The sequence below is a fragment of the Globicephala melas genome, chromosome 20 (genome assembly GCF_963455315.2).
Source record: "Globicephala melas chromosome 20, mGloMel1.2, whole genome shotgun sequence".
NCBI lineage: Eukaryota > Metazoa > Chordata > Mammalia > Artiodactyla > Delphinidae > Globicephala > Globicephala melas.
The window spans coordinates 47,431,064-47,448,249 of NC_083333.1; the positions used below are offsets into that span (position 1 = coordinate 47,431,064).

Sequence of the window (17,186 nt, forward strand, 5' to 3'; positions counted from 1 at the left end):
ATTTCAGCGTGTGCCCGAAGAAACAATATCGCTGCTTTCCTGATTAAAACTATACACAGAATTTGTCCTTGATTAATTTGAGATTGTTCATTAGTTGCTTCCCTGGGGGAGGGGGTTTGTCCTCCCTAAATATAAAAGACGCATCCCAGAGTGTGCGGGGGGAGGGGCCTCCCTCCCCCATAATCCCCTCCCCTTCCCTGCACACCCGAGGGCCCTGTGCTGCGTGCTTCTGTGGAACTTGATGTCTTAGACATACATTTGAGAATCCAAGGGTGACGAAACACACAGAGGGAAAGTGAGACTAAGGGCTCCAATTCCAGCAGCACTCGTGTCCAGCAGAACCTTGACGAAACCCGAATACCTGGGAGTCAGTACAGACACAGCAAGAACAGAAACTCACACTGACCACTGTGGTTGCCGACTGCAGATGTACTTTTGTTTTTGTTTTTTTTTTTTCGGTACGCGGGCCTCTCACTATTGTGGCCTCTCCTGTTGCGGAGCACAGGCTCTGGACGCGCAGGCCCAGTGGCCATGGCCCAGACGCTCCGCGGCATGTGGGATCTTCCCGGACCGGGGCACGAACCCGTGTCCCCTGCATCGGCAGGCGGACTCTCAACCACTGAGCCACCAGGGAAGCCCTGCAAATGCACTTTTAAAAATCACTGGCAATGTTACTGATGCATGCTTTTTTTCACGTTCGTGTTTGGAAAACATTTTACTTATTAGTGCTGTAGAAGCTTATATATGTGTATTAGGTGAGGATGGTCCCTGGCCTCAAAGTATAACACAAAGGTATAATAAATTCATAAAATACACAGGAATGCCTATTTGCTGTGCTAGGTTTTCGTAGGTTTATAGAGACAAGAATGACGCGGCAGAACCTGCGTGGGGAAGGTGAACGTATCAGTTAACTCTGTTTGGACAGCCCCCTCCGCTCGGAGAGGTGGCAGTGTCCTCCCTCTCGCCGGGCACCCCTCTGCTGCTCTGGGACCCCTCCCACAGCCCAGTCCTCCAGAGTTAGGACGGACAGCTCCTTGATCCTCCCCGTGGCAGCATTTCAACCACTGCTGCCTTCCCCTGACTAAATCTGGTCTCTTCCGGGTGAAAAGAAACAGTTCACTCCATTCCCGCTATGACCGAGCTGGAGTTCTCCTGCTGGCCCGGCGGAACCCCTCGGAGCCCTCCAGGTTGCCAAAGAGCTGACAGGGAGGCCCTCGCTCTCCGAGCCCACACCCACGTGTCTGGACGGTCCAGGTGGTCCAGGTGCGCGGGGCGAGCTCTACCACCTCCTCTGTTCTCAGCCTGTCCTTTCCTGCTCTCACAGAGCTTCCAGTCTCTCTGTTCTGCCTGCCAACGTGCCCAGGGCATCCCAACTGCCAACTGAAAAAGATATCTTGCCAGTCATCACTTGGCACCAAACCAAGGGGTCCTCCCAACCTAACCTCTGGCTGCTTTGAGGTCTGCTCCCCAAATACTAGAGATGGGACAGCACCTCCCTTAATCTTTCATTCCTTCTGCTTCCTCTGACCCCAATCCATTCTACTCTGTATCAGAGACTTTACAGGCGAGAGAAACATGCCTGAGAACTCTTTCTATGACCTAAGAGGGGAACTACATTGGTCCAGGTGGCAGGAGGCTGCCCTGCGCTCCTGGCGGCCGCATGCACATCACAGCAGCGGGATCAGAGGCAGGGCCCCCCACTCCGGGCCTTCATCTCTCAGGAAGCCTGCGTTGTGAGGAAGACAATGCAGGCGAAGGGACAGAAATACGTCCTGTAAGGAGGGAGCATCACATAGGATGACGTAAAAAAAAAAAAAAAACTACGAGTGGAAGACTCAGAATTCTTGAATGCAGCCGAAAGGCCAGCACTTAACAATAAGTGGCTCTCGGGCTTCTCTCCCGAAACGCCGGCACAACTGCATACCAAAAAATCACACACACACACACACACACACACACACACAACCAAGAAACGTGAAAAGAGAAGAAAGCGACCTTCTCTTACTGAGGTCTTATTTCTTAACAGGATCAAGTTAGCAAAGTAATAGTGACTCAGAGAATGCCCTCACCTATCACTAATTACCTAAATCTGGACGCAAGGCAAATCTCCCATCAGAACCAGGCTCAACTCTTCACAAGCTCCAAGGCAGCCCACCGCAGCTGCCCAAATCTGCCACAAGGTGGCAGCACACGATGCATTTCTCAGTGGACCAGGCAACTAGCAAGGCTCCCAGCAAACTGTGGCCATAAATTACCTAGTGTCTGCTCTCCTCGCCATCCTCCCCAGTGCTTGAAGGAGACTCGGGAGGGTCTGTTCCATTTCGCTCCTTTGGTCAGGTCAGAACCAGGTCCTTCAAACCTCTGCAAATGCTTTTAGCCCTACAGCTTTAAATTACAGATGATGACACGGCCTCTGGCCCGTCTCCTAAAGATCAGACCGACTCAAGATTTATAAATGTTCAAAGATGCAGGTTCAGGCCCCAAACAAAGGAACTGAACGGCTGGGAGGAGGAAGGAGAGGTGAGAGGGAGCGAGGGGTGAATCTGTAAAGGTTTGCTCCCCACTTGCGCTCCCTCCTTGCTCCCAAGCCAGTTAACAAATTCACTCCACTTACACAAGGAAGAAAAACACTTGAAACTTCCATCATCCCTACCACTAGTTTCAAGTCTTTCAAATTCTTTTCAAGAAAAATAATTTACCTTGGTGGGACTTGCAAAAAAGTGGAGGGGGGTGGGAGGGACTGCTGACAAAAGGGATGTCGCCTCCTCTCCTGTGCATTAATATTCCATATTCCTGGGATGATTTCCACTTTCACAGTTTGACTGTTTTATAACAGATTTGACGCGAGAGAAGACAAATGGCCTCACAAAGGAAAGACGACAAATCATCTCACCGCTTTTAGCGAGGTCTTCTCTTTACTTTTATTTATTTTTATTCTGTGGCTGGGCTGTGGAGCTCTCTGCCTTGCTGGCGATGTTTAATATTAACGCCAAGCCCCCGCGATGCTGGCAATAGAGTTGGCCCGTGTTGTGTTTGTGGCTTTGTGACTGCTGGCTTCAGGAAGATGAAGCTCCTTGTCCAAACAGCAGCCCCTCTAACAGCTCCTGTTAAAAGCCAGGGGATGCTTCGCTGCTTAGACGTGAATCACTTCCTTCAACCCCAGGGAAAGGGAGGCTGACACTGAGTTACATTTGTATCCTTATCAGGACCTCTGCCCAACGACGCAGGGCCGGGCGGGAGCGGGCGTATGACGCTTCTCTCAGCTCCAGTTTAAGGCTACTCCGAGGGGGTCAAAACACACAGAAATCAACAAGGATATCTGTCCTCAACCCACAGAGTTTCAGCAAGGCATTCCATTACTTCTGGTGATATATTGGAGGACTAACTTTACCAAAAATACCCAGTCCTAATCTGAACATAAAAGCAGCAACTACCGAGCACACAAACACTGGCAGTACCTCTGGGCGGCCGCGCCCCGGGCTGGGCTCAGCCTGCAGGACACAAAGGCCACCATCCACACGCTCCCCCCAGGGTGCGACCGCCCCTGTTCTGTTTCTGTTCTGCCCTCTTGGTCTTTTTTATCTTCCTCCCATAGCCCTTGTCCTGGGTTCTGTTCTAGGCCCTCCTCCCTTCTCTCTCGACCCCGCCCCTGGCCAACTCATCCACGCTCTCAGCCCTGCCCGTCTCCTGGGTGCAAAAGCCGCCTACAGCCGGAGTGCCCACGTCCCCACCTTGGCACTGCATCCAACTCCAGTAAACTGGCCACTGACAGCACCAGGCCCTGCAGGGCGGTTCTGCCGCCTAAACTACCTTTGTTAATCATGGCAGCAGATTCTCTATCTTCCATGTCCAACACTTAACTGTTTAATGGCAGGAAGCTACAAAGTTACAGGTACCAACATCACATTTTCTGATTAAAAAATAAAATCCTCCCTGAGATAGGGATCTTGTTTGGACAGTTCACTTACATTAATTGACAGAATGCAAACTGATGCCCTCCATCTGTCACTCTTTCTTGGTTTTTAATGGTTTCCTTCAAAGAACTTCCTCCTCTCCACCGTAAATCAGAGGAGAGAAATTTGGAAAAAAGGTTTCTCCCAGACACCTGCCAGGGCACCTGTCCCCAGGAGGAGTGCCCAGGAGCCCTCAGCTTCCGGGTGTCTGCAACAGGGCCACCCCCCACCCACGCACCTCGGTTCACCAGAGTCGCTTAAGTCAGCAATCTGATGACCTCAGCCAGTTATGGGACTGGTTTTTAAAAGCCTGGCTGCTCTGTGCAAAACGAGTGGTTTGCGTTTCTGCCCCTGGAAGCTGGTGACTCTGTTTTGCTGCCCGGCTGTGCCTCCCCTGCAGGATGGAGAGCTGGGCGAGGACGAGGAGGCTGAGCGCCGCCAGCGCCGGCAGGAGAAAATGTGTATTGATTTGTCCCTCCTTTTAGAGGAGCACGGAGCGTTGAAGAACAGCTGCTCCTCTCTGCAGCCTTTCACATTACACGCGCCACAGAAGGCCCAACCCCCACCCGCCTCCGGGAAGCAGAAAGGGGTGGCTCCTGGGTGCCAGCGGCCACTAGGCTGCCTGGTCCATGGTGCGGACTCCCAACACCCCAGGCCAGAACGCCTCCCCTTCCTCGGATCCAGTAATTTCCCTCTCTGGGCTGACGTTTCCTCATCTATATTGGAGAAGAAAGAGCCTTCAGTCTTATTTACCTTTTAAGTGGAGGTGCCCAGAGGGTAAAAGAGTTAATGTTTACAAAGTGTTCTGCTCCCCAGAGGAAGACAATGGATAAAACACAAGGTGTGGTTGGCTCATTCAAGACCTCCTTTCCAGGGTAGTTAGTAACAGCTTCCCATTACAAATGCCTCGCTTCCTAGCACCTGGAACTCGAAGTACACTCAGGCAATACCCTTTATCTAAATATCCTTTTTTGCTGTGACACTTAATACCAACACTAAAAATAACAAAAGGAAATCACGGACTATTATGCCTTGTTAATGCACAGACAGGAGCCATTCCAGAAATGTCTTCTTCTTAAACCAAACAAATCCTGAGAGCATTCCAAAAATGCTGACCTACAATGAGAACTGGTCATCACAGAGCCCTGTCTGAACACTCCATGTTTCCACAGTAACTAAAACTTTGTAGAAGGGGCACCAGAAACCAAACCCGGTATGGTTATCACAGCCAAGATGGGCAGGAGAAAACCGACAGTATGATACAAGTTTGTGGCGTACACTCTTGGGAGCAACTGCAATACAAGAGTGTTCTTGAAAGACCTTTTCCCAGGGTTCATCCTAAGTTAAAAGACCTCCAAAACTCTGTAAGTAAAGGATTGGGCATGACAAGTCCCGGAGCTGGACTCTACTTATTTCTAGGGCTTTTCCAACGTGGCCAGGAGTGAAGAACAAACTATGGCACCGGCTCTCAGGCGGTGCGACATCCTCACGTGGAGACAGAGCCCGCAGAGTAATCGATTAGGGTCTGCACTGCCGGTGAACTACCGTGTACAGAGTGCCGTGGGAACAGAGCAAAGTGCGGACGGTCCCTGACTTACAAAGGCTCGACTCAAGATGTTTCCACTTTACGATGGTGCAAAAGCAATGTGCACTTATTAGAAACTGTACTTCCAGTTTTGAACTGTGACTTCTCTCTTCCCGGGCCGGGGATGTGCGGCAGATCCCCTCTTGTGATGCTGGACAGGGCAGCCCCCGGTCAGCCACACGATCACAGAGGTGGACAACCACTCTGTGCCCAGACAGCCCTCCCGTTGTTCACTCTCAGTACAGTATTCGATCAATGACATGAGACACTCAACACTTTATTATGAAATAGGCTTTGTGTTGGATGATTCTGCCCAACTGTAGGCTAATGTGAGTGTTCTGAGCACGGTTACGGTGGGCGAGGGTCAGGCGTGATGTCAGTAGCTTAGGTGTATTTAATGCATTTTCGACTTACGTTATTTTCAACCTGCAATGGGTTTATCGAGATGTAACCCCACTGTAAATCGATGAAGATCTGTATATTAGAGTTAGATGACTTGGAGAGATTTTAGTAAAAGAGGCAAGAAGCCTTTGTTCATTCATCTTATAGGAATTGTTTGCAAAAATAATCTTACCAGCAAATTGCTTATAAGCAACAGACTCATAAGCTGAAGGCCTTTAAAGGCACTTCAGACAGGAGACCTACAGCCAACTCTTCTCAGGTTTGCACAGAAATGGGTATGTCTGCGTTGCAGGCAAAGGGACAATGACATAATATGTACACATGGGAAAATGTAAATTTTGTTTATTTACCTATTTGTACAGATATCATTAAAACAGTCCTTCTCAGAAACAAAAAAAATAAAAAGAACATTTCATTCTCAAGAATCTAATGAGCAAGAAGAACTATTTTCACTTTATAAAGAAGGAAACCAAGGCCCAGAGACAAGATTTCTTCAAGGTCACATTGTCTGTGAGCTGGGGCAGAACAGGTGCTCAAGGATCCCGAGTCAGTTCTCTAGCCCAGAGAAGGCTGACATCAACTGGGAAAAGACTTAAATTGTTTTGCAAATAGAACTTCTGCTACAAAAATGCTATACAGTAAGTAAGGCAGGATTCAATTGGAATCAAAATATATTATCGCAAATGTATGAGTATAATACCATACATTTTTACTAAAATCTCTCCAAGTCATCTAACTCGATAATACCAAACACAGGATTATAGTAAACATACGCATACTATTGTACTTTGACATATAAATGAAGCATTCTTAGCAAGAAAAAAACCCGAATAAGTGTTTTTGTGAAATGTAATAAGTACTGTTAGAGAGTAACAAATAAACAGGGGTTCCCTGGTGGCACAGTGGTTGAGAGTCCGCCTGCTGAGGCAGGGGACACGGGTTCGTGCCCTGGTCCGGGAAGACCCCACATGCTACGGAGCGGCTGGGCCCGTGAGCCATGGCTGCTGAGCCTGTGCGTCTGGAGCCTGTGCTCCGCAATGGGAGAGGCCACAACAGTGAGAGGCCCGTGTACCGCCAAAAAAAAAAAAAAAAAGGGGGGGGGGTTCAAGGACAAAAGAACCACACCTCAGTCGGGGGTAGGGAACCATTAAAGGCTCTCTGAAAAGGCTGATGTGTACCAAGGACTACAAACCCTGCAACAGGAAAGGATGCAGACAGGGCAGGGGTGAGGAGATGCTCCAGTTCCCATGAGCAGAATTAAGAGACACAAGCGGGAGGAGGAGGGAGTGTGTCCTGGGACCTCAGGGGCCGGCAGGACAGCACAAAGAAAGTGCACACCAAACCAGGTGATGAGGAGAGAAAGGTAGCAGGGTGACAAATCACTGCAGGCCTTGAGTGGCAGGTTCGAGTATGGCTTTTACGCTGTAGGCGACAAGGAATAGCATTTCCTAAGTGGTATTTTAGGAAGGCGCAATCTGGCAATGATGCACAGAACTAATTAAATCAGACGGGGGGTGGGGGGGGCGGTCAAGAGGCTGTTGGTGTTAACAGTCTATGTGGGAAGAAAAAAAATCTGGGCTCACAAAGAAGCCGTAGGACTGGAGAGTAGAGACCACTGAATGATATACGAAAATAAAGTGCCAAGCAGACCAAAAGTAAGAAATCAGAAAAAAGCAGGAGAAAGTATCAGCGAACAGCTCATCCTGGGATCCAGGAGGGAGTGCCTAAGCATAAAAGCAATGAAAAACACTCCTAAGAAACAGGTGTTATACATTAGATCACATAAAAAGTAAAACTTACATATGACCAATAAAGATCGTTAATACCAACAGGTGAGCAAACGGGGAGAGCTACAAAAAATAGGAAATATGGTATATAATCATAATATGTAAAATTCACACAAACTGCAAAGAAAAATTAAACCCAAAGAAAAAATGGGACAAAGGATAAAAACAGCAATACAAATGACTAATAAATATACAGACTCTTCAAGGCTATGATTAAATGCGAAAATAAACATTAGATGCTTAGCCCAGTGCCTAGCACACTGTAGGGCCTCAGTAAAGGGTCACTGTTATTGAACTCTCCATATCAGCAAAGGTAAATGACATGAGCCTCAGGTGGGGGAGGGGGGATGTAAATCAGTACAACCTATCACGAACCACTGAAAGTACATATATAACTGAATCACTTTGCTATACACCAGAAACTAACACGACATTGTAAAACAACTATACTGCAATAAAAAAAAATTTTTTTTTAAGTTTTTGCCTTTGACCCAGGATTACCCTTCTACTCCTTAGAACCTATTCTAAAGATACAAGCAAAACCTAAAACATGGATTTCTATACAAATATGTTCACTGCAGCATTCCTTAAAGAGAAATAAAAACAATCAGAAATAACCTAAACATCCAAGGATACATATTCCATAACTGAATATTATAAAGTCATTAAGATGTCTTTAAAATATTTAATGGTATTAAAATGCTTATAATATAAAGTTAACTGGAAAAAGGGATTCAAACATATATGAATCTATCTTTAAAAAATATACACATAAAAAGTTCTGTAAGAAAATATATTAGTAGTAGTAATAATATTCAATTCCCAGTAGCAGATAACATGAATTTCCTTTGCGCTTTCAGTATTTTCCAAATTTTCTTCCATAAGATTTTGTTTTTAAGATTTTTTTAAAATAAATGTATTTATTTATTCATTTTTCGCTGCATTGGGTCTTTGTTGCTGCACGCGGGCTTTCTCTAGTCGTGGAGAGCACGGGCTACTCTCTTCGTTGTGATGTGTAGGCTTCTCATTGCAGTGGCTTCTGTTGTTGCGGAGTACGGGCTCTAGGAGCATGGGCTCAGTAGTTGTGGCTTGCGGGCTCTAGAGCGCAGGCTCAGTAGTTGTGGCGCACGGGCTTAGCTGCTCTGCAGCATGTGGGATCTTCCCAGATCAGGGCTCGAACCCGTGTCCCCTGCATTGGCAGGTGGATTCTTAACCACTGCGCCACCAGGGAAGCCCAAGATTTTTTTTTTCTTTTTTTTGATGTGGACCATTTTAAAGTCTTTATCGAATTTGTTACAATATTGCTTCTGATTTATGCTTTGGTTTTTTGGCCTTGAGGTAATGTGGGATCTTAGCTCCCCAACCAAGGATCGAACCCACATCCCCTGCACTGGAAGGCGAAGTCTTAACCCCTGGACTGCCAGGGAAGTCCCTTTTGTTTTTATTATACGGGAAAAATGTAGTCTCTAAGGAAAGAAGGTGACAGGCACCTGAACCCGGAAGAAAGAGAACTGTCAAGAGCAAATGGACTGAATACACTGGACCAGGTTTCAAAGCTAATTATGAGGTTTAGGGTCTTTGTAATCAAAGAATGGTGTAACCATAAGAGCAGGCCTGGAAATTCAGTGATTCACACTAGCCCCGTGCTCCACAACTACAAAGCCTGCGCTCTAGAGCCCGCGAGCCACAACTACTGAGCCTGCAAGCCACAACTACTGAAGCCTGCGAGCCTAGAGCCCGTGCTCCGCAACAAGAGAAGCCACCACAATGAGAAGCCCGTGCACCGCAACAAAGAGTAGCTCCCGCTCAGCACAACTAGAGAAAGCCCGCGCGCAGCGACAAAGACTCAACACAGCCAAAAATAAATAAAATAAATAAGCTTGCTGATTTCTTGAAAACAGGGGCAGGGGTCAGAAGCCACACTCCCAGATGCATAAACCAGCTCCCCTACAAACTTGCTGTTTGTCTTGGGCAAATTACTCAATTGCTTTCTGCCTCATTATTCTTATCATAGAACACAGATAATGTCAACCACTTTAGTGGTTTCTCATAGGACCGAATGAAAATACATATGAAGAGTTTAGAACAGTGTCTGACGTACAGTAAACGTTCAGTAAGTGGAATCTGAGGGAGTTCCCTGGTGGCCTAGTAGTCAGGATTCCGGGCTTTCACTGCTGTGGCCCGAGTTCAATCCCTGGTCAAGGAACTGAGATTCAAAAAACTAATAATAGGGCTTCCCTGATGGCGCAGTGGTTGAGAGTCCACCTGCCAATGCAGGGGACATGGGTTCGTGCCCCGGTCCGGGAAGATCCCACATGCCGCGGAGCGGCTGGGCCCGTGAGCCATGGCCGCTGAGCCTGCGCGTCTGGAGCCTGTGCTCCGCAGCGGGAGAGGCCACAACAGTGAGAGGCCCGTGTACCGCAAAAATAAATAAATAAAAAATAAAATAATAATAAGTGGAATATGAAGTTATCATTCCATGCCATTTCACTGCCAATCAGAAATAGGGTGGCAGACTTAGGGTGGATAAATCAGAGCAAAGGATGGACACAAAAACTGAGATGATCTGCACATCTTAGCAACCCAAGCTGCTCAGGTGGCTCAGTGAGCACTGTGGGAAATGTATTCATAATATGAATGGACAACTAATCTAAATTCAGGTGAAAAACATTAGCTGCTGCCTACCTCCTTGCAAGTTACTTCATTGTGACTAATACAGTATAAGGTATTACATTTTAAAAGACAATAATAATAGAATACAAAAACTTAAAAATAATAATTCCTTAAGAGAAACATTTACACTCACTTTAATGAATGTGAAATATCCCTTTGGGAGAAGAATAAGATTCACAATCTTTTGAAGAAATGATGGGAATTTGCCTGCAGAAATGAGCACTGTAGTTAAGAAACCCTATTCTGAGGAAAGATTTATCTGTTCAGCATCTACAATCTCTTTCTAGAAAATGTGCTTTTCTCTCTCTACAACCTGCTTGGAACCAAGCCTTGAATTTGAGAATGCAAATTCTTCAGAACTGTATGAGGACTGCAAACCAGCGAACCAGGAAATATGGAAGAAACGAGAGCAGTGCTTTCTTTGCAATCAAATTTTAAAACTCTGGCCCAAGTGTCAGGTTTGAACTTGAGAACGTTCTCTTTGTCCTTTCTGACGTTTCTGGAGGAGGAAGGCCCCAGGCCCCCTCGCTCCGTGCTGGACGCCATCTTTAATGATGATATATGGGGTCCTCTCCCTTCAGCACTGCTGGGGGGTCAAACGTGTGATGCCGCCCTCCCGAGCATCAATAAGCAAATTATAAACTGTGTCAATCCGAGTTAATGCAAAGCTGTAATCCTCTTTAACAAGAGATCAAATCACTGCCATGAGTTATGTTCATTCTGTAATCTGATAAGGAAGAGAGGGAACCTCTAATAAAAGAGTAATGGGAGCCTTTAATGACGCTGGGGAAAGACAGCACCAGTGCAAGTTTCCAGTTCGTTCCTGCTGATTAGATCAATGTTGCATATTTGCTCGGGCTTGTTTCACCTGTCAGAACAACCTGTGTCTTTTTAGGAGATAAGAAGCCTCAGAGAAAACATCTATATCTTAACCATTCTTGCTCTCAAGTTTTTAACCAACGAAAAATGCTCTGTGGAGGGTATTTCTGGGGTTATTAGCTGATGTGCTCTCAAATGCTGAGCAAACTTCCTCAGAATATTTCACCACGATTCAGTGCATTATGGCTAATAAAAAAGGGTGTGTGTGGGGGGGGCGGTAAAGTAGGTAACGGGGAATCAAAAATGGTCTAAGTAACCTCTGGATTACCAATTAGGGAGAACAGAACACCATCAGGAGAGTGGTAGAATGTGCCCATACTTAGGGTACAGACCCACACACAAAAATGGCACGCGGAAGATAAATTGCCTGTACAAATTCTATTATACCGCGGCACTTCAAGAACAACGTGGCAGTGATGTTGACAAAGCACTTTACAAGGCTGGATTACATTTGTACATTTCTAAAACTCCAGATGTAAAACAATAATGTATTTGGTGCTTAGCAGTTATCATTAAAGGATTCTCTCCTTGTTCTTTCTAAAGCCAGTAGCTTTACAAAAGGAGAGGGGAAAGTGGTTTTTTATCTGGGGGCAGAGAGTGGGGGTTAAAATGAAAATTTTTGCTGTTCCTACTGAGAATTTAAGTTCTTTGCAAAGGAATGGAGTACCTACAAAATGTTGATATTGCTATCATTTTTGTAATAAGAAAAAAAGCTTCTTAGGAAAGAAAATACAATAACCTACCCTTTCAATGAACAGTACCAGAACTGGGTTTATCTAATAAATGCTCTCTGAAGCAGCAGTAAATGCAAGGCAAACACCAATTTTCTTAGGCACCAGGCTGACTGCTGCCACTTAGACCTGTTCTGTGCTGACTACAAAACCCACGCTGACAGAGTAAGCATTCCCCATCCCAAATCTGGGGTGGTGGCCAGTTTTGAGGAACACATCTCGACCTGTCTCAGAGTCTTACTCAGAATTTACTTCTCCTACTTGTCACACTAGCATTTTATTATCTGACCTACATCTACCCAGCAAACGAAAAAGAACGAACTTCTTTAAAAGTCTGCCTCAGAGGGTCTTTCAAAAACAGAGGCAAAACCCCAGATGATTATTTCCACAACGACAAATTCATTTTGTTAGAACCATAATAAAAGATCACCTGGATTTTCACTTCACCCTCCCTCTAGTCTAACAGCACTCCAGGGCTTTCACACCATGTAAAGTGAGCTCTGCTTCTAAAATGTCCTTGGTAAGCTTAGAATAACTTCAATAGTCAGAGAAGTGAACAGCAATCCTGTAAATCATGCAAGTAACACACTGACCTGTTCTCAGTGGTGACAATATGCTTAGAGGGATTCTCTGCCAATGAGACATCAAGCCCTTTGTCCTCCTCAGCCCACTGATAACTCTGCCTCTACAGCATCACATGACACTTCTGCCCTCTTCGCACAGATGACTCTGAAGGGCAAACAGGAGCTGCTCTGGGAGATGTGCTGCCCCGTGCCAAGAGTACCTGAGGGTCCAGCAAAGCCAGCAATCCTTTGTAGACTCGTGGTAACCCCTCTCTCGCACGCAACACATGATACAGGGGCAAAGTTGAATTTCTTTTCTTTCCTCCCAGTACTGAAAGGCAGCTATGCTAACCACCATACCACCAACCCCTCTCCTCCCAGTACTGGGAGTGTTCATCAGGCCTGCAATAGAAACCACCTGCCCACCTCCTAATACCAGACCAGCAAAAGTGTCAGGGGTCACATGAGACTTTCACTAGCAAAGGAAACCTGAGGGCCTGTAAAGGCATTTAAATCCGTATGCAAAGCTTACCTAGAGACGCCCCAAAGGGAAATCTGTAATACAGGAGCAAACTGGGCTACTCTGCATTTAAAAAGACTTTTTAAAACATAGATTGCTTGAAGAGAAAATTTCCTAGCATGAGAAAAGAATATGTATCAGCAGAAATATGAAGATGCCACTACCTTTCTAAAGATCCTTTTACAGACAGTACTTCTTCCTCCACTAAGGGTATTTTAATACCCTGTGTTAAAGACCTCTGCTCTCTCTCCCTTAATGAGAGCTATGTTCCAGTCTCAATTCAATTTGACCAAGTCCAAATTTGAGCTCAAACTGGACAATGGACATGGGGGATTCAAGGATGAGTAACCATACTGGGATTCCCCCCTTCTCCTCTCTTTATTAATACTGGGTATTAATCCAACTTAGGCACATGCGTGGAACAACAAATTGGACCCAAGACACAGAAAGAGAAGGGCTTCTCTCTCCAGACCTGGGTATGTTAGGAACCACAGGTAGAGTGGCCTCTGAGAATAAGAAATCAAAAGGGCTGGAGGGGCTTCCCTGGTGGCGCAGTGGTTGAGAGTCCGCCTGCTGATGCAGGGGACACAGGTTCGTGCCCCGTCCGGGAAGATCCCACATGCCGCGGAGTGGCCTGGCCCGTGAGTCATGGCTGCTGAGCCTGCATGTCCGGAGCCTGTGCTCCGCAACGGGAGAGGCCACAGCAGTGACAGGCCCACGTACCGGAAAAAAAAAAAAAAAAAAAGGGCTGGAAATTTTGTTATGTAATTTTTCACCATGATTAAAAAAGGGGAGGGGTGGGCTGGGACAGAAGCTACTTGGGTATTCAAAAGCCAGTTTTACCCAAATGGCTCACAGGGCAGAAGCCTTAAGGCAAAGAAGCTCTTTCATTTATGTAATACTTCAATAGAGAAAATCAGGACCTTCCCACCTCCTCTTTATATTATAGATATAATTTTCAAAATGAACATGTCCTATTCTGTTGATAAAAAGCAATACAAATTTATTGTAAAAAAAAAAATCAAATACTACAGAAATAATAGACTAGAAAATAAAATGTGTCTTCTACTCCACCCTGCCCAGCAATAAACATGTGAAGAGTTTGGTGTACACTGTTTCAGAGCTTCTTATTTTTTTTAGTGACACTTAATATGAATGCATCCTCATGGCAGGAAATTAGAGCAAAACAGAAGTATGAGAAACAAAAAAAGGTGGAAATCTCCCTTTGCCCCTTCCTCCTCCCAGTCCCTTCCCTGTAGGTAAACATTTTAAATATTACTGATGTGTAACATATCCATACATACGTATACATACACAGCTGTTTAATATTTATTTTAAAAACATAAATGGATATTACATAAATGGATGTTTCTTTTTCTAGTTAACAAAATAACCTGGAGATCTTGCCATGACAGTATAATATATTTTTTTGTAAGGCACCACTTTTTCTTCAATCGTACACGTTTATTTACTCAAAAGTAGGATTATGATATAGTATTCTGCAGCCTACTTATTACATTAAACATTATGTTAATACGTACAGCTCCACTTCCTCCTTTAACAGTTGCTTATAACTTCAATGAATGATTTTCTGTGATTTTATTTTAACTAGTTCCCTATTGATGGTCATTTGGATTGTTTCTTATTTTTCCCCATTATAAACAATGTTGCAATAAAGATCCTTGATACAAAAATATTTGCTAACTTGCTATTTCCTTAGGTCTCCTTAGGTCAATTCCTAAAAGTGAGATTTCTCTGGGTCAACAGATACATTTACATTTAAAATTTTGAAAAACATTGCCAAATAGCCCTCCAAAATGATTTTGCCATTTACATTCCTAACAACAGTAAATGAAAGCATCTGTTTCCTCACACCATCGACATTAGTGATTATCACTCTTTTAATGTTTTCCAATTTAATAAGAAAAAAATGAAATCTCATTATTTTAATATCCATTTATTTGATTAACGAGATTGACAGTCTTTATATTTTTTGGCCATTTGCAATTTTTCTTTTACGATCTCTAAGTTTGCTTGTTGACACGCTTTACCCATTATTTTTATTGGGATATTCTTAGAGATCTGTAAAAACTCTTTCCATAGCATTCTTACACAGTAATGTTACATTGAACTTTTTCTTCCCAGTTTGTCATTTACTTATAACTTTGTTTTTGGTATCTTTTTCACTGTGACTCTTATGTAGTCATAGCTACTAGTACTTTCCCCGTGGCTTCTGGCCTTCGTGTCATGCTTACAAAGCCTTTCTCTACTTCAAAATCATAAAGAATTCTCTATTCATACATGCACACCAAGAATGACATATCTGTAACTTTGTTCTACTCTACCATAGATGCAACTATAAAAATGGGTTGAATTTTCCCAGAAGTTTACCTTCAATAAATCTATATCATTGTTTAAAAAAAAAAAAAAAAAGAATGATATATCTGTAACTTATCAAAACCAGAACTATTCACTTGGAGAAAAGTATCAATAGTATCCACTGATGCTGAAATGAAAGTTTCCCATTCCTCAAATTTTGTGGCATACAAAGTGAGAAACCAAATAGAACAGTGCTAGATTATTTCCAGTTATGGAATTACCTAAACAAAAAACAAAACAGGCCAAGCTATGACGGGCTCCTTCTTAAAAGATATAGTTTTAAAAAAAAGATACTACCTAACACTACCTATGGGCCCTGGAATATTTGATACCAGAAGCAGAAAGAGCTAATACTCACTTACTCTGTCTATAGTTAGTCTGGCCTATTCAGACTCTGGAGCACAAGCAGTAACGTGGATGTCTGCCTCTGTGTCCTTAAGAAACACAATGCAAAGGGAGCGTACTTGGTAAAAACAAATGCTCAGTTCTCCAGCTGTAACACTCTTATTAAATTCCTTGTTACAAAGTGGCTAAACCAGCGGGAGAACAATGCTGATAATTAGCAGCGTCTACAAGGGATAGCTTTTTCCCCCACTAACACCAAATGCCACACAGTTACCCAGCAAACACATTCCCAACCCCTCCTCCCTTGCCTGCTCTACCTGAAGTGGCAACATAACAGAGTTATGACCAATGAGATATGAGAAGTTGTTTTTGGAGGGCATTCTGATAAAAGAAAATCAGTATGGCTGACACCACTCCTTTCCTCTTCTTCCTGCCTGGAATGCATACTTGATGGCTAAAGCTGCAGCAACCACCTTGCAACCACAGGGGGAAGACCAAGGTATGTTGGCCTTAATACTACTGAGAAGGGAAAAGCCATTGCCAATAATTACCTGCCACCCCTAGGAATATTCTGTTAGAAAAATAAACTCCCATTTGCTTATACCTCTGTAGTCATATTTTATGTTTCTTGCAGACCAAGCCCAACATAATCCTAAATAATAAAGTCGTTTTCAAATAAACTTTATGTCTAGTATATAGCAGACCCTTAAAAACTATGAGTGAATAAACAAGATTCTGGGAAACTAAGTGTCCGGGGGTATCAGGTGATTCAAGAAAAATCCCAGCTAGGAATGACAATCGATTTCTAAATGATCTAGTAGTACTATATTCAAAAGATGCCACCAATACTTAAATTAGATTTCACTTTATGCCTGGGATAATAATGTTACCTTAATGGATTTTAGTTTTTAAGTGCCTAGTTTTCCTTTTCTATTGAAGTAATTTTTGCATGTCATCCTGACAGAGAACCTAAGAAGCATTCATTTTACTCTATTATTTTTTTAATTTGTTTTTTCTCTTGCTTTTATTTATATACTTATTTACTTATTTATTGGCTGCGCTGGGTCTTCGTTGCTGCACAGGCTTTCTCTAGTTGCGGCAAGCGGGGGCTACTCTTCGTTGTGGTGCACGGGCCTCTCGTTGTGGTGGCTTCTCGGTGGCTTCTCTTGTTGCGGAGCATGTGCTCTAGGCGCACAGGCCTCAGTAGTTGCAGTATGCGGGCTCAGTAGTTGCAGCATGTGGGCCCTAGAGGGCATGGGCTTCAGTAGTTGTGGCGCGTGGGCTCAATAGTTGCGGCGTGTGGGCTCAGTAGTTGTGGTGCATGGGCTCTAGGACCCACAGGCTTCAGTAGTTGTGGAGCGGGGACTCA

At 44.5% G+C, this 17,186-nt stretch overlaps 1 protein-coding gene across 2 annotated transcripts in view; it reads right to left on the bottom strand.

The window, feature by feature from the left end:
* Positions 1-17,186, bottom strand: part of AATF (apoptosis antagonizing transcription factor) — a 99,420-nt gene that overhangs the window by 6,281 nt on the left and 75,953 nt on the right. The window lies entirely within an intron of this gene.